The following is a 25669-nucleotide window of genomic DNA, read 5'->3' as shown; positions in this document are numbered from 1 at the left end:
TCCAGAATTTAAACTCTGTTTTTTGTTTGTTTGTTTGTTTGTTTGTTTTGTTTTGTTTTCCTTTTGGCCCCTTTGATGATATTTACAGGAAAACAAGGGCCTGAAACTGGTCCTTCTACCCTAGCCAGATCCCACTTCAAGCCTGTATATGAGAAAGCAGGATTCAGATGGTAAAGGAGTCAGCATTTCTTTGAAGAGAGTTGTCAGGTTGTCCAGTGTTTTCCCTCCTGAGAGGGATGTCCTTCTTCCACCCCAGACCAAGTGAAGGGCACTTCCAAAGAGTCATTTGAAGAGGGTGGGGTTATCTTCTGGGAGAAGAAGCTGACATATCATCCTCATTAAATGCATTCTGAACTGGAAAGACCTGTAGGTGCACCCCAGGTCGTGTATGATGAGTTTTTGGAAGAAATTGACTTTGGTTCCCTGGAGTCAAGGTAGCAGAAAGGTACCATGTTGTTGCATGGATGTTCCTGGAAGAAGGTCTAATGGTGAAATTATGATTAGAGCTCAAAGAAGGGCTGACTGGTGGAAAGTGGTTTCACCAGCACTTAGGGGCAGAAACACTGAATCTTTTCTTGAGTCATTGTGTGCTACAGAAGTCAACAGAGGAGCCTCATCATGAGAGGTTAATGAGAAATTGCATTACCTGAGAAGGGAAACTGTAAGCTGGAGGTGCCTGAAATGGGCCCTCTCAAATGGACCCACAGAAGCATCTGGTGAGAGAGGGAGAAAAACAAAGAGCTGCCCCACTGAGGACACATAGCTAAATTACATTACCAGTCGAGTAAGATTTGGCTTACTTAATCCAGCTCCCCACCCTACCTCCCATCCCATCCTTGGTCCTGTGTGGGTTGAGGGAACAAAGAACAATGAGCAGAGTGATAAGGAAAAGACCACCATTCTCTCTCACCTTCTGCAGGTCAGCGATGTTCAGGTGTTTATTCTGAGCTGGGAAGAAGCTTTTTTTTTTTTAAGAGACAGAGAGAGAGTGTGTGCGTGAGTGTGTGATTTGAGAAGGAGCAAAGGGAGAGGGACAGAGAGAATCTTAAGCAGGCTCCGCAGGGTATAGCTCGACCCCAACTTGGGGCTTGTCTCACAACCATGAGATCATGACCTAAGCCAAAATCAAGAGTCAGATGCTTAACAGACTGAGCCACCCAGGCGCCCTATGAAAGAAGCTTTAAATTGAATGAGAGATTCAAGTGCTTATTGAGGTTCTTCGGACACCAGAAAGAATGCACAAAGCTTCAGATCTGTTCAGGGCTGGGAAAGAGAAATTAGAATTTTTTAAAGGTGGTAGTTTAAAAAATTATTTTCCCATTTTGCACCCTATAAATTCAGTCCATTCTCAATGTTGATTATACTTGTACAAAAATCTATATGAAAAGGTAAAGTTGTGTTGAAATTCTTTGCCTAATTGCTGAAAAAATATTGGGGTTGAACCTGGTTTCTTAAGTTCTTAGAAGAGATGCCCACTATTTATCTTGAATGTTCCTTGCTTTCATGTTTTGCAGGAATGATTAATAACAATGCCAACCCAGTTTCTCAGTCTTCAGTAGTAATAACGTTGACCAGAGCATAGGCAAAGACAATGAAAAAATTTTAACATGAGCTGAATCTCTGCTCTAATAAGAGAAAACATACCTGTGTCTTTTTTTTTTTATTTTTTTTTTAACGTTTATTTATTTTTGAGACAGAGACAGAGCATGAACAGGGGAGGGGCAGAGAGAGAGGGAGACACAGAATCTGAAACAGGCTCCAGGCTCTGAGCTGTCAGCACAGAGCCCGACGCGGGGCTCGAACTCGCGGACCGCGAGATCATGACCTGAGCCGAAGTCGGACGCTTAACCGACCAAGCCACCCAGGCGCCCCTACCTGTGTCTTTTAGAGATGAGCATATCTTTTCCTGGCCCATAAGTGTTGTCAAAGGAGTCTATTTGACTTAGAGCTCTTCAGATTTATATTTGGTTTTAATAAAAATTATGGGTAGTAAAAGATTAATAAGGTAAGAACCCATGAGTCAACACAGATATAAATAAAGGAATAAACAAGTAAGTGAGGAAGCAGGGAATGGGTTTTCCTTATAGTAGGATGCTAACTAATAAATGTAAAATAGGTTAAGGAATTAGAAAAACACCATCTGCCAACCAGGATAGTGTTCATTGGTTTTAGCATCGTGGATCAAAGTTTGAGTAATGAAGGGATATTCATGTAGTCTCAGACTGTACTTTTTGTTACAAACAGTAAAATAGTAACATTAGAGTCACCTGGCAGGCATCGTATTAACCAATGATCAAAGCTAACATTGCCAGAAATGGCACTGGTCAACAGTAGGTCCGCCTGATATCATGCCCTGACATCTCAGCATCACTTATGGAATATTCTTGCCAGACGGTGTAACTTGAATCTCATTTTGAGGAAACAGTGGACAAACTCAAACTGAGGAATATTCTCTAAAATAACTAGCCTTTGTTCTTCAAAAATATCAGTGTCATAAAATACAACAACAACAAAAAGAGTCAGAAACTGTTATAGATTATAGAGACTAAAGAGACATGACAACTGAATTCAGCACATGATCTGGGATCTTCTTTTGGTATAAAGGACGTTATTGGAACAATAGACAAAAGGGAAACGTCAAGATCTGTGGAGTAGATGATAATGTCGCTTCAATGTTCATTGCTCTATTTTGATGATTTCCTGTGGTTATGTAAGAAAATTCCTTGTTTCTTGAAGACACACTGGAGTATTTAGGGATGCATTTTTCTTTAAGTCAGTCTGAAAAAAATATGAAAGAGAAGGCTAAAGCAAATAGGACAAAATGCTAACATCTGAGGAATCTGGAAGAGTTTCTGATCATTCTTTTTTCCTATTCTTGACGCTTTTGTGTAAATCTGAAGTTTTGTCAAAATAAGATATAAAAGAAATAAAAATTAAAAATTACAGGGTATGATACTGATGTCTCATTTTTTTATTATATGTTTTAATAGTCATAATAATAAGCATGTATATATCACTTACTCTTTGCCAGTCACCATTGTAAGTGCCCCCCCACACACACACACACAGTCACTTGATCTTTATCCTATGAACTAGGTGGTATTATTATTCCCATTTCACCAGGAAATTGAGGGACAGTGAGGTTAAATAATCTGCCTATAGTTACATGCCAGTAAATGGTGGAACTGGGGTATGAACTCCCAGGAATATGGATCCAGAGTCCACATAAGAACTCAGTGAATCATATTTCAAAGCTCATTAATACCACCTGGAAGCTCTTTTTGGAAGTTCTATTTGGAGTCTGTATTAGTTATGTAGATAACTAATCCATGTAACACATTACCCCAGAATTGAATGGCTTAAAACATCAGACACTTAATATCTCTCAGTATCTGTTGGTTAGAAGGTCTGGGAGAAGCTCACCTGGATGCCTGTGGTTCAGGATCTCTCAAGAGACTGTAGCTGTTGACTGGGGCTGTGCTCTCATCTGAAGGCTCGACTGGGGGGATGTTTGCTTTCAAGCTCCCTCACTTGGTTTTGGCAGGCCTGGATCCCTCACCACATGGCCTCAACAGATTTTCCTTGTGACATGACAGTTGGATTTCCCCAGAGTAAGGAAAGAGAGAGAGAGAGAGAGAGAGGGGGGGAGAGAGAGAGAGAGAGAGAGAGAGAGAGAGAGAGGGAGGGGGAGAGAGAGAGAGAGAGAGAGAGAGAGAGAGAGAGAGAGAGAGAGAAGATGCTTAAGATAGAAGCCACAATCTTAGAATTGAATCTCAGTTGTGATGTGCCATCACTTCCTCTGGATCCTATTTATTAGAAATAAATCAGTAAGTCCACCCCACTCTTACAGAGAGGGAATTATCCTAGGGAGTAAATACCAAGAGCTGAGAATCATTCAGGGCCATCTTAGATGCTGCCCACCACAGAGTTTACATATGAGTTGTGTACATGTTGTTTTTGTTGTTGTTGTTTGTTCTCGTTGGGCATTATGATCTCTTGAAAGAGGCCAGTTTTTAAATATGGCCAGAAATCATGTGGCAGGGGTGTAGAATGGTAACTTTCTAAAAGGCAGTCTTGTTTCTACCTGGCAATGAATACAAATTGGACCTCTATTACCTTTTTCAGTCATTACTCCATTAGCTCTCCAGGTACTGGACATTACTCCCAGATACCAGCAAGTGACCGGCTGTGACTTTTGGGCCTTCCCCAAAGAGTGCTCATTCCTGTTCTGCTCACTGTGTCCATGTCTTCATCAACATGTCTTTTGCTGGATTAGTGGACTCCCCGAGGCTAGAGAATGTGCCATTTTTGCTAAATCTGTTACTTCCCACCTAGTATATGCCTGAGCCAGGGGCTGAGTTAAAAGAGCACTGGCTAATTCTCTAGGAGAGCTCGCTTGATTTTTGGCCATGGCCGAGGGTCTGACATATGGCCAAGTCATTTGTACACTTAGTTGATTCTGTAAGACAGGCTTTTATACCTGTGCAGTTGTAATAGAGAGACCAAACAGATTTTGGACTTGATAACTTCCCAGGATTACAACCTTAATCTTTCCCCCTTAATTGGAAAATCCTTTGGCAGGGCAACACCTTTGTGAAAGTGGTGTAGGCAACAGTTTATGAACTAAGACACCATTTTCACCCGGGTTTTTCTCTTGTCATTCCATGTGGACACATTTCCTCTCTCTTTGCTGCCTAATTCTCACTGTTGGACTTCTTCTTTTGGAGGAGGCATAATGTTTTGGAGGAGAGGGTATAAAACAGAAAAATGGAAATAAAATAGCCATGAAAAAAAAAGAAATAAAATAGCCATCTCATTTGATTCCATCACCCACTAATTAACCAAGTTAACATGTTGTTCCTTTCAGTCCTCTTTGATGTATATATACTGTTTAAAAAGATGAAACTAGAATCCTATTATACAACTTCTTATTTTTTCCACTATTTCATGAACAGTAAACAAGGCTGTGAGCATCTAGTTAGACACATTGCTCATTGTGGATGTTCAGTGTGTTTCCAAGTTTTTTTCCCTGAAAAGTAATGCTATCACAATTTCCTTAGGCTGAATCATTGTGAATCTTTCTGATTATTTCCTTCAGATGATTTCCTGTAAGTGAAATGATGGGATCAGAGAAAGAAGTGAGAATTGGCATGGATTCTGAAAGCCGCTGGGAATTTCTGGAAGGGGAATTAGCTGCAGAAAGTGGACAGGAGGTCAGGGGCCATACTGGGGAGACCATGGGCAGTGCAGTCGGTGGTTCAACAGATGGCCCCCTAGCCTGCAGTCCCAGCTACATGTTATTCAGACACTAAGTCTTTGATCTTAGCAAAATTACTTTCACTTCCGAACCTGTTTCATGATCTGTAAAATGGGATTAATGATGTTATATAAAATGGACCAAAGGTACAGGGGCTTTTATGAAAATCACCCCTTAGAAAATAAAGCATATCTGGGGTGCCTGGGTGTCTCAGTCTGTTGGGCGTCCGAATTCAGCTCAGGTTATGGTCTCCCGGTTTATGAGTTTGAGTTCCGCATCGGGCTCTGTGCTGACAGCTCAGAGCCTAGAGCCTGCTTCAGATTCTGTGTCTCCCTCCCTCTGTCTGCCCTTCCCCTGCTCACGCTCTGTCCCGCTCTCTCTCAAAAATAAATAAACGTTAAAAAAAGAAAAAGAAAAGAAAGCATATCCACATATTGTAATCCTTACAGAGTGTCTCACATTTTGGGATACTGTCTTGTTTACTTTAACTGAAAAAAGCACGGTGTTGTCTAAAGAAAATACATTGGCCTGACATGAGTTCAATCAGTGCTGGTTTAGGATGCTTACAGAAGCTTCACGACAGAATCAAGAACCAGAAAGAAGGCAAGTGAATCGAACACAGATTTAGCAATCATTTCTGGGAAAATGACCTCCTGAATGCAAATATTGGATCCATTGTAAGCAAACCTTCTGAGGATTCCTGTAAAAGGCACAGAGGTGAATGACTACATTGCAGAGCTCGTGAATAGACACCTAAGGTTTGAATAACTGGAACAACTGTCCTAATGTTATATTAATGGGTATTTGTGGCTTGGGATAAAATTTCCAGTGACAGTGTGCTACATCTCATACAACTGAGATGGAAATGAACGTGACCAGTCGGGAACAAGATGAACTGAAGGACTCCAAATGTGGCTGTAGAGAAAAAGAACACGTTGGTGAATAAATTATGTAATGATTCGTAAGACCAGAAAAAAGCAATATTTCTACAGTAATGTATAATTCAAATATGATGTGAATTTAAATAGGTATGCGCGACTGAATTAATAAATTGAATTTTATAAGTCATATTTATTTTAGCTCCTGTCCTAAGAGTTTATGTAGTTAACTGGATAACAAGTGGTATTCAGAGGGTCTTTTCGTTGGGTAAGATGGGTCTCCTTACATCTGGGCAGTCTTAATTGGTTATCTAACTCGTAACGTTGCGTGAGAATACAAACGTGACCTTGATGAGGTGCTCGGCCCTCTGCCTGGCCCATTGCGCATGCTCATTTAACACCAGCTCACGTTATGGGGGGGGGGTCAGATAGCAGATGCCAACTCTGCACGAGCACCCATAGAGGGGGTGGGGGAGGGGAGACCAGGAAGCAAACTTGACTTACTTTTATCATTTGGTTTAGGGTAAGGTTTCACCATGTACTGTTGCCTGTTTCCAAAAGTAATTGTTTTTTTAAACTCATGAAAATGATGTTTCGTATGGGGACCCAAGAGAGCTTTCTGACTCCAGTGCCTAAGGTGTTGTCCCTGGGCTGATCAGCCTCCATACCTCAGCCCCCCACCCTCCTCCAGCACCACTACTCCTGACCCTATGAGCCTAAGAAAGGCTCATGACTTAACTTCCTCCTCAGGACACAACCTAAGCTCTTGTGCATCGTCTTTGACAAACTTGTCATGAGAATGAGCACAGGGGTTATCATCGTCCTCATGTTACACCTTGGGTGCTATGATGCTAAATCTTTTGTGCAAGATCCTGTAAAACGGTATAAGAGCTAGGAAGGTCTCTGCGTACCAAAGACTGTTCTTCTGGAAAGATAGTATGTATTTAGATGTTAATAAAGTGAGGCAGAGAAATCGTTTCTTTAATCTTTTTTTTTTTCCTGAGAGAGAGAGAGAGACAGAGACAGAGTGTGAGCGGGAGAGAGACAGACAGAGAGGGAGGCACAGAATCCGAAGGAGGCTCCAGGCTCTGAGCTGTCAGCACCTACTGAGCCACTCAGGCATCCCTTGTTTCTTTAATCTTTTTTTTTTTTAAACGTTTATTTATTTTTGGGACAGAGAGAGACAGAGCATGAATGGGGGAGGGGCAGAGAGAAAGGGAGACACAGAATCGGAAGCAGGCTCCAGGCTCTGAGCCATCAGCCCAGAGCCTGACGTGGGGCTCGAACTCACAGACTGCGAGATCGTGACCTGAGCCGAAGTCGGACGCTCAACCGACTGAGCCACCCAGGCGCCCCTCTTGTTTCTTTAATCTTAAGGAGAAAGAACATTAGAGCCACTGAGGGGTTCTAGAAAATGACTCATAATGGTTCTTATTGGTCAAATGAGGCATGAATATTAAAGGAACATTATATTACAGTGAAAGAGAATCATAAGTCTGTGGTGTTTTAGCCTTAACTGCTTCACCTGAAAAATGGAGGCATAATATCTCCTTGCAGGGTCATTGTAGGATTAGAGATTATATATGTAAGGTGCTCAGTTCAGCATCAGGTTGTTTATTTGTTTTTATAGCAAAAATAGCCTAGGCTAAATAAACCACAGTAACACTTTACTTTCCCTTTTAACGGTTTATGACTGCAAATATTTACACCTCATATAGTATGTCTGCCCATACTTCTCACTTTATGCGTGCGTGGAATTTTGTCAGTGTTTGTGTGTCGCGGGAATGGAGGTGAAGTTCAGAGATGGTCATTTTTTTATTTGAGATTTTACTTAAGATTGATGTTTGATGCTACTTTCGTCACTGACCTGATTATACTTAGATTGCAGTCTCAGTACCAACTTTTCCCTTTCCCCCATTAAAAAAGAAAAAACTGTGGTAAAGTGCTCAAAACATGAAATTTACCATCATAACCATTTTTAAGTAATTAGTTCAGTCACATTAATTACATTCACACTGCTGTGCAACCATCACCACCATCCATCTTGTAGGGAAGAAGAATTTTTCCCTTCTTCCATTCTAGGTTCTTTGGCTAGTCTAATAATCAAATTGACATAAGACAGATTAACAGTAGAAAAATACGTTTTTATACCTATGGGAGCCCAGTAAAAATACGAGAGCCAAAGGGCAGATAGGTGATTGAGGCTCATATAACACTCTGAGCCAAGGAAACAGATAGGGGTCTGGGGATATAAAGAGGAGGAAGGCCATTCACAGGAAGCCAGAGGATATGCAGACACGGTTCTTAGGTAAAGCTATCTCTGCTAATAACTTTCTTCCCGGTACAGGACACCCTTCTAATGTAAATTTAGACATGTGAGGGGTAGGAAAAGAGCCTTTCCTGAATCTGCTGGGGTTTGATCGCCTTCAGCTCACAGTAATCCTCATGCCGAAGACGCACATTTCTAGGGCGACAAATTCTTCTCCCCTGCAGTCCCATTTCAGGAAGCAGTGTCTCATTTCAAGAAGCGGTGATGCAGCAGGACTCCCAAAGTTAGGCCTATATTGTGCAAGCGACCAAGTAATTAATAAGAGACGTTTCTATAGGAACAAAAGAAAAACAAAGTTTTGAGTCCCAGGAGCTGCCGGTCGAGATTTCTAGATGTCAGGCTCGAGGCATCTTTAGATGGCATGGGGTCAGGCAGTGGCAATCTGATGGATTTTCCTGGTTTGCAGTTTGAACGTCTCTGGTGATATTTTTGGGTACACCAGTAAAGTTCATGAGTAGCCCATCCAGGAGCAGGTGTGCAGAAGATTGGCTCAAGTGAGCGATTGTGGCTTCAGATTTTCTTTGAGGTTTGTATCACGTCATCTAGCTTCAGTTTACAGGGCTTCAGGAAAAAAAAGTAGTTTTAGTTGTCAGTGATTCCAAGTCAAAGGATTCCTAATCAAATTGGAAATGTTAGTTTGGAGATTTGTAGCTAGATGAGGAAACCAAAAGAATTGAGGATCCAGTCCAGTCTATAGGTAAACAGTAAAACCTCAAACACAATTAAGAGAACTTGAATCTAATATCCATACGTGGGTATTGTAGTTGCTGTTGAAACATTTTTTTCTCTCTATAATCGCCCTCATTCCTACCAGAGACAGCAGAATTAAAACTAATATGTTTACAAAGTAAGCCTAGTTTCTGTAAGTTTGGCCGGATTATTTCTAGAATAATAGAATAGTGATTGCAGCAAGAATAGTGATTGATCATATAGGCTCTTTTAAATCTGCTTTGCTGGAACTTTTCAGAAGGAATCACAAATTGAACTTTTAAAAGTCTCTTGAGGGGCGCCTGGGTGGCTTAGTTGGTTAAACGTCTGACTCTTGATTTCTGCTTAGGTCGTGATCTCACGGTTTGTGAGATGAAGTCCTGCATTGAGCTCTGTGCTGGCAGCATGGAGAGAGGTTCTCTCTCTCTCTCTCTCTCTCTCTCTCTCTGCCCCCTCCCCTCAAAATTAACAAATGAACTTAAAAAGTCTCTCAAGTCTAGGAAGCCAAGCCAGGGAAAGTTGCAGACTTTCCCTGCAACACCTATAGATTTTGGTGAATTCCTCTTTTTTCCGAGACCCACAATATTCTGAGGTTCTTGCACCTGCCAGGAAGTCACCATTCTTACTCACCTTATTCACCTGGTTACGCTGATAGGAATCCTATGAGCAAGTACTAGGATTTATTTTTTCTAAGAGGCTTTATTGGCTGTAAAAAGTCCATCTTAGTTCCTTAAAGTTGTCTGGCATATCTGATTTTATGTACATTACTGTCAGATATAACATACCGGTCATATTATATCAGTGGCAGTGTAACCAATCTTTCCAGTTGTGTCTTGTTACAAGGAGAACAGATTCTTCCTGAACTTATGCAAATAAATATATTGAACTAAGATTACACACTCACTAAGAGTTTCCAAATTCTGTAGGGATCAGGTAGGGAGAAAAATTATTTCATCTTTGTTCACATAAGTACACTTTAACAAATGGCTGTAAGTCATAATTAGCTTCAGAAAAAAAGAGAAAAGTGTTCTTTACATCTGGAAAAACAAAACATTAAAGAACCAGCAACGTTTTAAACAAAAAGTCATAAAAACTATAATCATCATAGTTCATTTGGTCCCATTTAATTAATTCTTGTTGATCTTTCGTTAACAGCTTTATGAATCCAGTTTTTTCATTGGAGCTTCATAAGTTTTTACAGAGTGCAATGGTATGATCTTAAAGTGATCAGAAACCTGTACTTGGAATTCTTTCTTTGAGTCTCACTAAAGATCAAACACTTTTGCAAAAACATCAGAGTAAAGCAATAACTAAATGCTAAAAGACTTAACAATGGCCATGATTAAAGATCTGATGAGAATTCATTATAATATGGCTGACAAGGAAATTTGGTTATTTCTGTAATGTACAACATTTCAAGATAGTAACTAGAATTACAGGGGATAACATTCCAGGACATATCAGGTTTCTAGGCACTTTATACAATTTCTGGAACACTTTTATTAATAACGCTTACCCATACAATATAACCTAAGAATGTTTATCATCATTTATTTGACATTGCTTGCCACATGATTTAACATATCAAATAAGTCCAATTATTGTGTTGTTAGAAGGAGAAAGAACAAATATTTTGCAGTGTTCTAGGGACCCATCTGGCAAATCTCAAAGTTAGTTCCAGGTCAAACAGACTTCATTTAGAATTTGATTTGGGGATGTTTGTCGAATGTCAAAAGGCTTGGATACTTGGCTAAATAAGGATCACAGATGATTATGAGACAATCCTCAGTTATCTATTTAATCAAAGTGGCAATAAAATATTTCAAAGGCAAATACAAAAGGTTACATAGTCATAAGTAAAATCTAGCCCTTTTAATATTGAGAAGACTCAGTTCTTTTAAATAATCAAAGATCAGATGATGTCAACATGAAGCCCAGGAAATTACTTTGGTAAAACACAAAAGTTTTGTTTTCTAGACAGATTACTTAAGAAGTAAAGAAAAATATTTTATAATATATTATTATCAAGGGCAGACCAGTGGTACAAGGAAACTTTGTTCTTTTTGCAGGTGAAAGAAAATTATTATAGTTTTATGTAAGTACGCTACTGATTTTAAAGCCTAATTTTATAACCCTTGTAATACACTCAGTTTTAGCCAACTTGACCACACAGGGTAAGATGCTCTTTTTTCCCAACTTATTTGATTTTTTGCTTTATTTCTACCTTTCCCATTTTGAAATAACAAATTTTACTTTAGGACACATGCGCTTTCTTTTCTCTTAACAAAAATACATTTCCTTATTTCATATCTTTTCTTTGTCTAGAAACATACTTCTATCCCCTTTACATACACAATTCTTTCCCTTACTATTTTTGGTAGCTCTAATCACATATATTAATTGGAATACTTACCCCTTAGAACTGTTACACCAGCATTCTGTAGATTGAAGGTTTATGAATATATCTCATAATTTCTGGAAACACGTTTCTTCATAGCTCCATCCTTTAATGTGGCACAAGACATGCTTACGAATAGACCCAAATTTATCTTTAGTTTTCTGCAATAAGAAGGCCCAAATCCATAAGGCTATGTTCAGTAATTAATGTTTCAGTGTCTTATTTGGAAATGATCTAGATATTCAATGAATTTTGATGGGGTTTGGGGGTGATGGTGAGGGGATTCGGAGCTGACAGCCAAGAAAGAAGTCTTGAAGATGTCTTTGGTGCAAAAAGGTGTTTTTATTAAAGCACTGGGACAGGACCCCCATGGGCAGAAAGAGCTTCACTGGGGTCATGACGGGTAACTGTTCATATATCTTCAGGTTGGGAGGGGGTTAGGGATAGAGTAAATTTCTAAGAAATTTTGGAAGCAAGGTTTCCAGGACCTTGAGGGGCTAGCTGCTGTTAGGAAAATGTCACTTATTACTGTTTAGTAAAACCTCAGTCATGAGACCCTTCACATGTACATCAGGGGCCCATAGAGTTTGGGGCATGATTGCCAGCATATATCTTGGGGGAGTTGAGATAAAGGAAGTCTCCAAAGGAATTTTTATATGTTAAAGTAGACTTACAGGATCCTGGGGGGTGAGGATAATGTTAAGCCAAGATTCCCTTTTGCCCCTAGACAAGTGTCATCATCCAGGCCGCTGAGCTCCTAGAGGGAGGTCACTCTGCCGGTCTCAAGGATTTGCCCGTGGGCTGTAGGCAGTAAGGGAATTTAATGTTTCATTTGCCTTAGTTTCCCATATTACCGTGGCAAGCACTTAAACCCCTTTCCTTTGTTCTTGGGTGGCCAGGAGTGTCCAAGGAATATCACACATATTCCACCTCCTTCATCAAATTTTCTATCTCTTTATTTAACTTAGCGAAACTTTAAGGTTTCAAGTTACCAAAAAGATTTGAGAAACTATTTTAAGTACACATTTCATAAAAACATAATTTGCTAAAAAAGTTTACCTAAAAATTCTTGTCCCACTTACATCTAAATCATGTGCTTGGAACAGTTATATTTCGATTACCCATGAAACTTCATGAGACACGAGACAAAGTCAGCCATCATCCCATTTTGCTGACGGATCCATAAGAGAGATAACATGAAGTTTATTAGCAAACCCAGGTGCTTATGTATCTGAATTATAATCAGTGTTGATAACGCTGAAGGCATACCTATTTTAATTAAACTAACAAACTTCCACCAGCTTTTATTTACCAAAGATTATCCCAGATTGTGTGGATTTGAAAAACATTTGGGTTTATATTTCTGGAAATTTTGGAATATCCAATTCTTATATAAGTACTTATTTGTTTTTAAGCCAATTAAATAGAGCCCTTTTACAAATTAATTTTGGCAAACCGAGACCCCCATAGCCACTGCCTTAACATTTTAGCCATGAGTCAGACGCAACAACACAAAACTCACCAGTTTACAAGAGAATAGTCATATCCAAATTTTATCTTGGCAGTTGGAATAAGTTAAGTTTACCTGTTGAGATGGCCGAAGCCCCATTTCCAAATACTACCCTCCCTCCTTGCTTTTCCCCCTGAAGGAAATAATGTCTCCAAAGTTTGCATTTCAATATTTGTTTTTTAATGTTCTACTTATTTTTGGGAGAGAAAGAGACAGAATACAGGTGGGGGAGGGGCAGAGAGAGAGAGGGAGACACAGAGTCCAAAGCAGGCTCCAGGCTCTGAGCTGTCAGCACAGAGCTCAATGCAGGGTTCAAACACGTGAACCATGAAATCATGACCTGAGCCGAAGTCAGATGCTTAACCAACTGAGCCACCCGGATGCCCCTCCAAAGTTTGTATTTCAAAGAATGGCTCCTTGGTCCTAGAAAAGGGGAGTTTGAAAATCTACATTAAAAAGGCACAGAGAAAGTATCCAAGTTTTCTCCAAGATGTTTTTATAAAGGAACTATTTTCCTTTTATCAGAGGTCTAGAGTGGTTTAAATGTTAGCTTTTTTCTTAGCTTCAGGACAATTCTGTTTTTAATATCCCAGTGTCAACAAGCATGTTTAGATGCATACGTGAAGTTAAGGGGACTGGTGAGGATGGACGAGATCGAATTGCCTCTAGAGTCACATTTCTGGTTTTGTAGAAATTGGTTATTTCCAGTTCCCCCCCACACAAAATTGAGTTGTAGCCCGAACGATATCCAAAGGCTGACTGGCCCATCCGACTACATTTCCTTTAATTTGCTTCTGTATCCCAGGAAGATTTCCAACAAGTATGGAAATTAAAAGATGTGTGTGTGTGTGTGTGTGTGTGTGTGTGTGTTCTAGAACTGTGGGATTTAATGCATTATGTCTTTTTTTTTTTTAAGTTTATTTATTTTTGAGAGAGACAGCAAGAGCATGACAGAGAAGGGGGCAGAGAGAGCGAGGCAGAGGATCTGAAGCAGAGCCCGACACGGGGCTCAAACCCACAGACCATGAGATCATGGCCTGGGCCAAAGTCGGACACCTAACCGACTGAGCTACCCAGGCACCCCTAATGCATATGTCTTTAAAGTATGTATAAAGTGTTTAACAAAATTCTTCTGTTTGAATGTACATTCCGACCTTGGACTAGTTCAGCTTAGGGGGGAACCTCTGCCATGGCTTCTGTTTGCCCCTGAACATGAGCCTCCAGCTTAGAGATCTTTCCTGGTCATTTGTATGAGGGCCTGGGAGAGATTATGGCCCTCTGTTTTCTCTGTGAGAAAACAGGGTTTTTTCAAGGGGGCCGGCTGGCTTACCCGATAACTACCATATACTCATGGATGGGAACAATACCCCTTGATAGCCAATCTAGGTCCCTCTGAGTGGGGTTGTGAATGGCCACTGATCCTTTTAACTCCTAACTTCGGTAGGATCTTCTGAAAGTGGAAGTAAAAAGACTTTATAATTTATAAGATGTGCTGCTGTCCAGGAGGCCTGAGTTCTTTGCAGTGGGGAATCTAAGTAAGATACATCTGCCAGGGACATTGTATAAGAAGGCCTGAAGCTGCCCGAGCCTGATTAGAGAGCCCTGGAAAGTTGGGAGAGTTAAGCAGAACAGCAAAATGAGCCCTACCCCCTGTCTGGGGTGTTTCTGCTAAATTCACTTCCCGACTTACAACATTTACATGAGCACACTGTATACTGTGACACTGGAGATTAGGCTGGAGTGTTCTGTGTAAATCTCACAGGGAAAGGGAAGTTGAAACAGGCAGATGGGGCCAGATTTTGAGAAGAGGAGTTTATCTTGGATTTTAATTTTTTGTTATAAGTCTGATTTCCGTCCTTTCATTTTGCTATCCCTAAGGCTAGCCATTGTATTCCTTTGTGTCCACTTTTTAACTTGGTGTTTCCATAGGTACCAATAGGACAATTGTTCAGGATGGGACTGTCTGATATTTTTTTTAAGTATAGCCAATTCAAAGGATCCATCATCTGGCCATTGATGAGTAACATATTAATCTCAATAGCAACTCAGTCCAATAAGCCTTTTACAGCTTAGCCACAGACATAAGAGTGTCCCAAAAGAAGGTGCAAAAGACACAGTCCCCGTAGGAGCCAGAAAGCTGGCTCCCAAAGATAGTCTAAGAAAGTAAAGCCCTCCTTCTGCCTCCAGTCAGAGTTGCTAATCTGTGACCCTGGGAAGGCATGACTGGGATGGGGCTTTTCTCGTACTAATAAAACAACGAAGATTGAGATGACATAAGGCCCTTATGGACCAGGACCCCCTATGACAAGTTCCCCCGAGAGCTGGCATGGTGAACCAGAGAGAATTGTGCTTGGAACTTCACGTAGTTGAAGCCCAGGTGTACAAATATCTGATCAGGTCCTTGCTTTCGATTCTTTTGGGTGTATAGATCCTTAAGGAGAATTGCTGGAGCCTATGGTCTTTCTATTTTTAATTTTTTGAGGAGGTGAAGTATTGTTTGCAATATTGCGTGCCACTTCACCTTCCCACCGACAATGTCCCTTTTACTCTTTGCTCCCTGGCTGGCCTCTCCATGAAGGGCTTGGGAACATTAGTTGCTTTTCTCACATTATCGTACAAAGGACAGGGTCCCCTCTTGCATCCCGTCTATCACAACTTAATTTGGCATTTATTGCCTCTTTATCCTTGTTTTACTTGGTAATTTTGTTCAGAGGTCATGGGCTAGAGGCTTAGGTGTAAATCCTTAAAAAGGACACGTGAACATACAAGTTATCCTTTGTACATCTTTACTGGACTTTTGTCATTTTTTTATTACCGTTAATATACTACCTGTACCTATGGGCTATCTATCACTGAATTTCTCCAACATCCTTAGCAAGGACACGTCATAAATATTTGCAAAAGCTAATATAGAAATGCAGCCCCTTAGAGATTTGTGGGAGTAAAATTAATCTGGGGAATGTATTTGATGTTTGGTTAGTGTCTGATTCTTAGGTGTACTAGATGTGTCTGACTACATGCTGTTATACTGGAATAAAAACGCTTGGGCAGTATAGTGAAATCTACAGATGGTCTCCTCCACCCGGTCCGCTCCCCATGACTCCGAATGATAATAAATATCACCAGTGGAGTTCCTCCCCCGTTTTCTCAGTATGATCTGTCCCTTTCGCTTTTGAAACGGTGGCGGTTTTCTCCACATCTCTTAGGTCCCCAAACCTGAGGGGGTTTTAATTTCCTAAGATTGTGTGTTTAGCCTGTGAGGAGAGGTACAGATGCCTTAAGGAGTAAGAGAACAGATAAAGCAACAAGTTCTCCAGGGTTCTTTCTGATCGTCCCTTCTAGAGTCAGGCTCTTCTCCACCAGCATTGTCTTGGCATGTGGCAGCCCCCTCCTACCTGTGTGCTTACTAGCATTCCAAGACAAGCAGCGTGGTGTTGAAGCAAGCTTAGGGAGCCAAAGACTTTCCAACTATGGCCTTGCTTCCTAAGTCAGCCAGAATCCTACATGGGTGCTCCCGGAGTCCTCAGGAAGCCGTCTTCCCATCGAAATGGGCAGAGATGCACCTACAAGTGGCAGTAGCTCTGTGATTTTATTTTATTTTTGCAATTTCTGTTCCTCATACCACCCCTGTTTAATTCTCCATTGATTTTTTTTTTGAAAGGAGAAACAAATCCCCTCCAGTACTCTGTAGAAGGCGATTACGATCACTGCTGAGGAATAAAGTAATTTTAATGTAAATCATATAAACTCTGAATGTAAGTATCTGAACTGATAGGGTCCTTCAAACCATTGCAATTTTTTTGTATTTCCACTCTTGGGAATGGAAGACTTTTTAAAAACCGAGACTTAAAAACAAACTCATCATTGCAATCTCTCTTATGCTAAGTAGGAATCTTAATTATCGTTGAATAATTAGCCTCGCCTAAATCTAAAGGTTATCCTAAAACCGCTGACAGTAGCAAAAAGCCTAGTAGTTCTTTTGAATGACAGGTTCAGATAGTTCCAACTGAGTCGCTATGGAGTTGTTCGGTACAAAGAGCTCAGGTCAAAGGAGAGTTTTGTTTGATATATTCTTTTTTCTCTGAATGGGGACTGACTGCCTATTTTATAAATATGGTGACATGGAATTAAAGTTTATATTATCTGGCCGTTTTATTATAGGCTGCTTTTAATATAGGCTCTTTTTTAGGGCTCTTTTATCATATACTTTGAAAGCACATCTTTTGGTGGGAGATATTCTGTGCTAATTAAACCAGCAGAAATCTATGTAGACTGAATTAATAGCCAATGAAACTGGGGTAACTGCTTCTTCATTTGCAAAATGCTGAGCCATTAGGAGGATCAATCAGTAGGGGGTGGTGTAATCCACAAACACAGACATGCATCTGAATGCAGAGTTGTTCCTTTTTTTTTTTTTTTTTCCATTTTGAAATGCATTAAGAGAAAAAAGCATCCCAGTGGGGGCTTAATAAAGGACTTTTTTCTTCTTTTTTTACCTTTTATTTTTATACCAGGCTTCACAGTTTGGACACCACTGTGAAGTCAACATTGTGAATATTAAGCAGGAAAGGGAATGAGGCCAAGCTGTTACCTGGTTGTAAGAATCAGATACGAACCTTTTTTCCATTGCCTGTGTGGAAGGTGTGATATGCTCAGAATGACCATTTTGATCTTGTTAAATCGGCAAATTTAGTAATAATGGTTAAGTCTTATGCAAGCACGAGGGGGGTTATAACTGGTATGGATTTATGATGGGGTTCTAATCTCCAGGGCATAAACTTGAATCTCCCTCAGGAGACCAAAGCTGTCCTGTTGCCCGGCATTAAACTAAACACGCTGGTGTTGCCCCTAACAACAGTTGCTAGGAGACCTTTGCCAGCATGTGGAGGGGAGGGAATCACTGCTGATCATGGCACTATTTATCATCATACACCAGCAGTCTTGTTTAGGGAAAGGCCTGACACACACTGACTGTGCCACATGATAGAAATATCATACACACGCTGGGAACGGAAAGCATCTGGAAAAGGTCTGAGAAATCAGACATAGTTGTCGTGCGACTGATATCTCATCCTGTGTGGTTTCTGACTGTGACTGCCAACACGGCATCAGTTGTATGACAGTATTAGATTTACTGTGTGACCATCCTGCCTCTGCTGGGGGAGGCTTGGAAGGGATGGGGAGGGGGAGTGGGCAAGAAATCATGACGATATTGTTGCTCTGTCCGTATTAGGATTGTAACTCTGGTAAAAATCAACACCTACCCTATATTATCAGTGGACAGCCCAAGTAAGGATATATTTGGAGCCTTCTCTAAATCATGACATGATTTGATTTATAGATCATCAAATATCTCATGATGTAACTCACTTTCTGAGGCGCAAAGGGCCCCTACTCCAGACTAGTTCCTCGTGTGAAGGTATTACATGCATTCTAGCACGGCACCACTGTTCATGGAACGGATGAGCTCGACCCAATCAGAGCCCGAGCGGGTGTTCCCAGGAAAGCACGCCACTCTTTGAGTTGAGCGACTGCTTGGAACATCATCTTTTTTTTCTATTCTCTATCCCTGTGGCCAGTCTGTGCAATCACAGCTTGGGCTGGGATTCATGTGGTTGGAGTAGTTACACTGCAGACCAATAGAAACCTGCCTGACCCCACCCACCCTACTTTTATCAGCTTTAAAGGAGCAATTCTCAACAAGACTTTTTCTTTTCCTTTTTTCCAATTAAAAAGCCATTTTTAATGATAGCACATTAAGGTGGTGCATACATTTATTAATGCCTGTAGTGTTCCACTACCAAATAGCATCCCTGCTCTCGAGGCTTCAACTCTTAAATGATCCAGCAATGTTACCACCAACGAAAAGAAAAAAAAAGCATCTCCCAGAGATTTTTCTATGAATGTGCCAGATAATTAAAATGACAGTAGCTTCAGGGTGAAATGTTGTACCTGCCTTCCTGTGTTCTCAGTGTTAGAATCGCATTTTTGAAGACATTTTTATAGGTCACCAGCAGAGAAGAGTAGAAATAAATCAGTGAATAAAAAAAGTACATTTTGCTCAGAAAAGAAGAGGGGAAAAGCTATAGATATATAAAAGGTCCTTTGGCAAAGTGATGGGTGAGAGTATGTTATTATTTCCCCATGGAAGAAATAAAGTGGGTGATGATCTGACTTTGGGACAGACTATCACGTAGTGTTCCAAGCCTCCGGCTCTGGCTCTGGGATCAGACCTGAATTCATTTACTGTCGCTCCTTCTTGTTGCTGAACCACTTTGGGCAAGTTGTATGTATGTATGTATGTATGTATGTATGTATGTATGTATGTAAAAAATTTTTTTTGAAGCTTATTCATTTTTGAGAGAGAGAGAGAGATACAGAGTGTGAGTGGGGTAGGGGCAGAGAGAGAGGGAGGCACAGAATTCCAAGCGGGCTCCAGGCTCTAAGTGGTTAGCACAGAGCCTGACACAGGGCTTGACTTCACAAATTGCAAGATCGTGACCTGAGCCCAAGTCGGACACTTAACCGACTGAGCCACCCAGGCACCCTGGGCAAGTGTTTAAATTTAGATGAGCTCTCTTTTCTCCCATAAATTTAGGATAATAGTTATGTATTACATGCATACAATATACAAACACGATTAGATGGCACAAGGTATGAAAGGCCTTCAGTACAATGCCTGACACATGGCAAATTTGCAATAGATGACAGCCTTATTTTCTGCTGTAAATTCCTGGGAAAGAAGATCTTAAGGCAGAACTCTAGAAGGAAGAATTGAGTGTTATTTGCATGCGGGGAGTGGTGATTCCTGCTCACCTGTCCCATTAAAGACACTCGGCTGAAAGGCAGGTGTCCACGGCACAGACCTACCCCAGGATGCTGGAACGACACGGCCGGAGAACGGAATGAACGCTCCTAAAGCAGATGAAACCAAGGCCACATCTGCCCCACTGCTAGGAGAAGCTCAGAGGGACCCTCACCAGTAACCTTAGCAGAGCCTCATGGTGTCCGATGCTCACAGACCCAGAGCAGATAATGGATTCCCAGAAGGGACCGGCAGTGGTCAACATAATGAATAGCATTTGCCCAACACGGTATCCTTTTTGATCCCAGCAACAGCCCTCTGTCACACAGAGGGCTGGGACTCTTTCCTTCCTCTTTCTCTCCAGAGAGAAATTGATCCTCAAAATCTGTGACTTGTCCCTGATTAAATGGGTCAACCTAAAAACTATAAGGCACAGGGCCTCATGCGTGTCTTCTGCCCTCAAATCCCACATCCTAGAGTAGAGTCTTGACTTACTGGGGCAATGCTTGTGCCCATATCCCTGTGTCTCATCGGCCTTCAGTGCAGCTGTGGGGACAGTGCCTACATATGCCCATAAACTCACTTTAAGCACAAAACTTTGTTTTCTCTCTGTTTCAACCTGTAGGATTTCCCCCAGAAGCCTCCTGACCTTGACCTGACCTTGAAGTAGGAAAAGTAACACCCTTGGAGGCCACCCTCAAGGAATGGAGGTGGGAGTCAGTGGATAGATGCCCCAGGTTCTGGTCTCTAAGAGGACAGTTTTGGGAGACACTCTACTAGGCTCCTCAGAGGGTCCCCCATGAGCCTGAGCTGTTCTTTCCATAGTGGTAATCAGCTTAATCATAAACATTGGGTTTTTTTGTTGTTGTTGGTTTGTTTTGTTGCTTTTGTTTTTTGGTTGTTGTTTGTTTTGTTTTGTTTTGTTTTTTGCTTTTTACTTTCCTTCCTTCTGTTTCACTTGCCTGCCCTCTCACTGCTAATTCTTAAGATTTCCTCTCAGATAAATTGCTCATACCTTGTATTCAGGGAAAACCCAAGCTAAGAAAGCTTTGTAGTCCTATAACAAAAGAAGCTCTCACACCAACAGAAAGCTTTAAAAAATTGTTTTTAACTTAATTTATTCATTAAAAATAAATATTTTTGAGAGATAGAGTGTAAACGGGGGGGGGGGGGGAGGGAGGGCAGAGAGAGAGGGAGACACAGAATCCCAAGCAGGCTCCAGGCTCTGAGCTGTCAGCACAGAGCCCAACGTGGGACTCGAACCCATGGACCATGAGATCATGACCTGAGCCGAAGTTGGACACTAAACTGACTGAGCCACCCAGGTGCCCCTCACCATAGAGCTTTTGTAACCAGGAAGGACAAAAGTCATATCCTTAGGAAGGTGCCAGTTTAACATTCAAAGCTGCTCATTTTGTAAATTTGAGGAAAATGAAAAAAATCTTATTAGAATTCAAAATTCCACTGGGCAAAAGGAAGACTGGTTTTTGCTGTGGTTGTTAAATGGGTTTGTCTTCCGTGGAACCAAGTGGCCTGGGTCCTCTTGGATTTGCTGTCCCCTAACTGCGGGCCTGTCCAAATGCAGGATGTCCTGGAACACTGCTCAGGGCCCTTTTGGCTTCCATACAGTCCATTCCTTTTCCTGGGTTCACGCAGAATGGGAAAGATCTTCACCCACCCACCCTACCCCACCCCTGAAATCCCACCACAGAGCTCTGTGTGGAAGGCCAACAAGGGCCAGCGGAGGATCAGGGAAGGCTGAGCCCCCAGATCCGGGCACCTCCCCCTGGCTGGGCTCTCCATCATCACTCATATGGGATGCACATGGGATGTAGGCTTGGAACTTCCAGGTTTGAGGGGCACCTGGGTGGCTCAGTCGGCTGGGCGTCCGACGTCGGCTCAGGTCATCATCTCACGGTTCGTGAGTTCAAGCCCCACCCTGGGCTCTGCACTGACAGCTCAGAGCCTGGAGCCTGCTTCGGATTCTGTGTCTCCCTCTCTCTCTGCCCCTCCCCTGCTCACTCTGTCTCTCAAAAATAAATAAACATTAAAAACATTTAAAAAAAAAGAACTTCTGGGTTTGAGTTCAGGCTCTTTTTCCCATCTGCTGTGTGGATGTGAGCAAGCCTCTTAGGCTCTCCGGGCCTCGGGTCCTCATTTGTGAAAAAGGAGCTATGGTCATAAAGATGGGTGTGTATACCCTCTGGGATTGTTGCAGGCGCAAAGCTGGATACGTACGGAGGAACGTGCACAGAAAACCAAAGGGAATGAAACAAGTGTTAGTTATTAATTTTTAGGAGGTGGGGAGGATGGATGGGAGAAACAGGGCAGAGAGGTACAAGAGTCCCGCTCGCTAAGTAACTTCCGCCCCCTCAGGCTGCTGCTCCTTCCACCTGACCAATCCCATCCCCCCTCTGCCTCCAGCCCGCCTCTGCCTGGCACACTCCTCTTTTCCTTCAGGTCTTGGCCTAAAGGTCACTTCCTCCAGGAAGCCCGCGCTGACTTCTCCTCCCCTAAGACTCGGACGGGTGCCGCTGTGCCCTTGTGCTGCCCTGCACTTGACCTGTCACAGCCCTTCCTTGCGTGTGGTTTGTCTGCGTTCTCTACAGAGCGCCATGACGACAGTGTCTCCAACCACAGCATCTCGGTACCTGCCCCGGTGCTCAGCACGCAGCATGCTCAAAACCGGGGATACACGACTAGCTTGAGAGTGGACGCGCTCTTTTCATCACACCCTAGTTGAGGTTTCGGAGACCCAAAATAGCTGGTCTGAGTCACCGTAACCTTGTTAGTAATTAAATACTACAGTTACCAAATTACCAGAAAGCAAAACCCACTGGGTGGAATATTTCTCTAGTAGAGGAACATGTCACTTATTTATGTGTGAGCATTAGAGTTCTTAACTAGTTAAGTTCAGGATGAGGAGCTCCAGCCTTTCCCAAAAGCTGAGGAAGCCCTAAATTGTGCATTCCTGGAGGTTTGACGTGCGGTGTAAACACTGCCTCTCAAAAACATGTCAATATACGAAACAAATGCCATCAACAATTTATCAATGTGCTAAGTAGTAAACTTTAAAAAGTAAGTTCCCGCTCCCTCTAATTCACTAGGCGGAAGGAATATTTTTTCTTTATTTAGTGCAAAAGGCACAATTAGCATTATGAAAGGGAATGATGGAATCTTGAGGAATTTTGGTGGCTATGTCCTATGCATCTTCTAAAAATATCTGAAAACTTAAATTTGGAATTATTATGACTCTCTACTTAGCATCTAAATCTTTTCACGGATTCTCTTCAGGGCAAACCACACTGAGCGCAGTTATAGCACGGTAGCCAAGCTCTGCGGTGATTTAACACACACGGATGGTCTCTTGTCACTTTCACCGTAGCTCCTCTCACTGTGTGCATTTGCTATGTACTGCTCCTAATGACGGAAGGACACCTCGTGGTCTTTGCCGCCCAGTGAAGTAACACGGAGTAAGAAAGGTGTGAGGTGAGTCATTGAGGCAGTTGATGTCACATTATGGTCGGTGGGTATCGCTAAAGCCTGGGAAGGCTCCAAGTTTTAAATGGGTCAGGGCTCCACTCCTATGCTCATTGCAACACTGTTCACAATGGCGGAGATGTAGAAACAATCCAAATGTCCATTGACAGAAGGCTGGATGAAGAAAATGTAGTATGTGTGTGTACATATGTACATGTGTACATACACACACACACACACACACACACACACACACACACACAGTGGAGTATTATTCAGCCATAAAAAGGAAGGAAGTTCTGCAAGGTGCAACAACGTGGATGAGCTTTGAGGATATCATGCTAAGTGAAATAAGCCGGTCACAGAAAGACAAATACTGCATGATTCCACTTAAACAAGGTGTCTAACGTAGTCGAATCCGTAGCCTCAGTGGTGGAATTGTGTTCCCCATTGCTGGGGGGATGGAGAAATGAGTTGCCAATCAACCAGTATGGTTTCAGTCAAGCAAGATAAAAAAAGCTCTAGAATAAAATAGAGTTTAAAAACAAACAATCCTACCTCATGGTAGGCTCCAGATACGAAGCGTTGTAGTAATACTTGGGATTTGCAATTCCCTGTGGTCCTTCTTTATTTTCTTTACCAAGACAGAGAAGCAGGTTTAGAAGAGTAAGGAGGGTATCCGATCAAGAGCTCTGTGTTGGTTTAAGATGCCTGTTAGACTTCCAAGTGGCAATTATGCACGTAGTCAGATGTATGAGCCCAGCTTAGGAGAAAGGTCTGAAGTGGATAAAAATATTTGGGTGATCATCAGCACATCCATGCCATCCAGAGCATAGCCTGGGGGCAGTAGTCTAGGGAAGGTAGCTCGTGAAGAAAGGAGGCTCAGCCAGGCACTCCAGCATTCAGCGTTAGCTAGGTATTTCTGGTGCGTCTGCCCCCTGAAACAACTCTGCGTAGCAGGAGAGCCCCCCTCAGAACTCAGGGTTCCTCTTCAGTGTGGGAAGAGGCCAAGGTGTTCCCAAGCACAGTAACCTCAGTACCTAAAGGTTAGTCACCCACCACGAACCAGACACAATAATTCTGCTGCCGCGGGACACTTTGCTACAAAGATCACTCCCAGGCCCAGCAGGCATGGTGTTTCCTCAGTCCTCTCCTGAGTTTGCTCCTGGAAAGAGGAGCCTCTGAAGGATTGCTTCTACTTCACCTCTGTCAGAATACCGTGGCCACTGCAGGAGGTGGCCGGTGGCTGTCCTCTGCCTCTATCCCAGCCCCTGCCACTGCCTATTTGCTCTGCTTCCGCTTGGAATTTCCCTCAGAGATCCATGACAGCCGGGTGACCCCCTCATCCCAATTTGCCTGGAAATTCCCACCTTATAGGGAACCCCTTCAGTCCAGGACAAACTGGGACTGTTGGTCACCCTAACTGGAAGGAAATCCGGGAAATAATTACCATCCTCTAAGCAATTCTTAGGTAGCTGCATCCCTGGCTAGGACCTAAGCCGTGGACTTCAGGGTTCCTCCCTGCTTTCCAGCCTCTCCTTGTAAGAGGTCTCTCCCCTCTGCCCCCAACCCCACTCACTCTCCCACCCCTCAGGACTCTGGAGCTCTCGCCTTGTCTGTCTCTTCGACAGCAGGCTGGCCCAGGGTGGGGAAGGTAGCTGAAGAAGTCTATCCCGGACCCCACTAGCTACTCCCTTATTCTTCTGCAGACTTTCCGAATTGTTAAGCATCATCTGTTCTGAATGTCTGCCTCTTGGATTGTTCGTCTCTTGGTTGGTTGGCTATCATCTGAGCTCCTGGCCCATTTAGTGGAATGTCCCACCTGGTGTGTAAGACAGGGTCCCACTGCCCAGGATGGAAGCAAAGTAGGGACCGATGTTTCCTCTCCTTGCTCTTTGGCAGCTAGGGGCAGGCGTGTGACCCAGACCTGGCCACCCGCTGTCCCTGCCTGCTTCTTTGCATCTGCAGAGTCAAGGCACCAACACAGGGACAGTCAGAGGTTGTCGGGGGTGCTTCGGGCTTCGGAGGCGGCATCAGGCATGCGGGGTTATGGGGCCGGCTGTCCTAACTGACCGACTGTGGGAGACCTTGGCTGCCTCCTCTGCTACACCCGTAGCTCTTGCGCGTTCTCTGACTCTGGTCCTCCACGCCCCCCTCTCAGTTCAGCGCACTCCCCGTATCTTTCCAGTAATGCTTTTTTTTTTGGCTAGAATCACCTAGAATTGCTTCCTTGGGTGACAACCATGACCTCTCACTGATGCTTCTGAGAAACTGAGGCCACATTTTACCGATGGGTGTTCTGCC

The 25669-nt window shown here is 42.6% G+C and overlaps 1 protein-coding gene and 1 long non-coding RNA gene across 4 annotated transcripts in view; one reads left to right on the top strand and one right to left on the bottom strand.

Annotated features, from left to right (window-relative positions):
• FRMD4A (FERM domain containing 4A) overlaps positions 1–25669 on the top strand; it is a 614651-nt gene that overhangs the window by 79545 nt on the left and 509437 nt on the right. The gene's annotated exons all lie outside the window — the stretch shown is intronic.
• On the bottom strand, positions 8220–18390 carry LOC122240222. Its single transcript, XR_006219634.1, has 3 exons — positions 17697–18390; positions 11586–11731; positions 8220–9025 (listed from the first exon to the last, which is right to left on the bottom strand). It is a non-coding gene; the product is annotated as an uncharacterized LOC122240222 (long non-coding RNA).

Source organism: Panthera tigris, chromosome B4 (assembly GCF_018350195.1).
Source record: "Panthera tigris isolate Pti1 chromosome B4, P.tigris_Pti1_mat1.1, whole genome shotgun sequence".
NCBI classification, from domain to species: Eukaryota; Metazoa; Chordata; class Mammalia; order Carnivora; family Felidae; genus Panthera; species Panthera tigris.
The sequence above is the reverse complement of the archived record's forward strand: the minus strand, read 5'-3'. Positions and strand labels throughout refer to the sequence as shown.